The sequence below is a fragment of the Etheostoma cragini genome, chromosome 5 (genome assembly GCF_013103735.1).
Source record: "Etheostoma cragini isolate CJK2018 chromosome 5, CSU_Ecrag_1.0, whole genome shotgun sequence".
Taxonomy (NCBI): domain Eukaryota; kingdom Metazoa; phylum Chordata; class Actinopteri; order Perciformes; family Percidae; genus Etheostoma; species Etheostoma cragini.
Genome location: NC_048411.1, coordinates 29,991,860 through 29,993,078, shown reverse-complemented (window position 1 = coordinate 29,993,078; position 1,219 = coordinate 29,991,860). Strand labels below are relative to the sequence as shown.

Here is a 1,219-nt window from a genome sequence, read left to right as displayed (position 1 = left end):
TAGGGGACCACTAAGGTCTATATAAAAGAGACTTCAGATACAGTATTAGGGGACCACTCTAAGATGTGCAGTGTGCAGGGAAGTGGATCCGAGCCGTTACCTGTCTTTGGGTCGAGGATCTCGGGGGACAGGTGGGACGGCGGCGTGCCGGGGGAGAAGTGTTCGTTGCTGTAGGTGATGAGGGGCGTCAGAGGGTGGACATGGTGGGCGTGCTGCACCACGGGGACTTTATTGGACTGTTGAAGAAATAAAAACACAGAAGAAGAAGTGAGCAATGTGCAACAGGTGTCTGAAACACAACATTTAGAATTAACGGTTTAAGAGTAATTAAATTAAAAAAGGACACCCAAATTAAGAGAAACATACAAAAAACATAAAGTCTTTCCGTATAAATTAACCCTCATGTTGTCCCCATGTTGTCCTCATGTTGTCCCCATGTTGTCCTCATGTTGTCCCCATGTTGTCTCCATGTTGTCCCCATGTTGTCTTCATGTTGTCCCCATGTTGTCCCCATGTTGTCCTCATGTTGTCCCCATGTTGTCTTCATGTTGTCCCCATGTTGTCCTCATGTTGTCCCCATGTTGTCTCCATGTTGTCTCCATGTTGTCCCCATGTTGTCCTCATGTTGTCCTATATCAATGTTCTTTTTAATTCCCCAAAATAACATGATTGATTCCACCCAACGCTCTTTGGCAAGGACAAATCTCTACTTTCATTAATTTTGGGGCGTCTTATTCAATTTTATAGCATTGTAAAACAAATGGAAGTGTTGTTGAAATAGTATTGAGTAAAAGTTGACATATTCCAGTCTGTGATTATCATCAACATCCATTCCTTTAATTTTAATCTCAATAATTCCTAATTTCTGCTTTTCTAACACAAACATTAGGTACAATTTCCTATAAATGAGGTTTATTGACCATAAATTCCAAAAATAATTGTAAAACTAAAGTTAATAAGTTAGTGTTACGTAGTGTTGAAAAGGTCAAAGTGACAAACATTGAAAAAAGGGACAAAAACATAAGAAAAAGCTAAAAATATTTATTAAAACTGTTTTTGTATTTTTGTTCCAACATTTGTCACTTTTTTCAACGTTCTTTTGTCAAATGTGTCCCGCTGCAGATTTTCCAATGTTTTAGACACATATGATGATAATAACGGTCCGAAAGGATGTCAAACTGCACATGTTTTTCTTGAAGGAACCAACACCTAACCCCCC

At 39.1% G+C, this 1,219-nt stretch overlaps 1 long non-coding RNA gene across 1 annotated transcript in view; it reads right to left on the bottom strand.

Moving 5' to 3' along the window:
* The window catches only part of LOC117944285, a 6,682-nt gene that overhangs the window by 2,135 nt on the left and 3,328 nt on the right, over positions 1-1,219 (bottom strand). Inside the window, exon 2 of the long non-coding RNA XR_004656534.1 lies at positions 1,204-1,209. This is a non-coding gene — a long non-coding RNA (uncharacterized LOC117944285). The remainder of the gene's footprint in view (positions 1-1,203; positions 1,210-1,219) is intronic.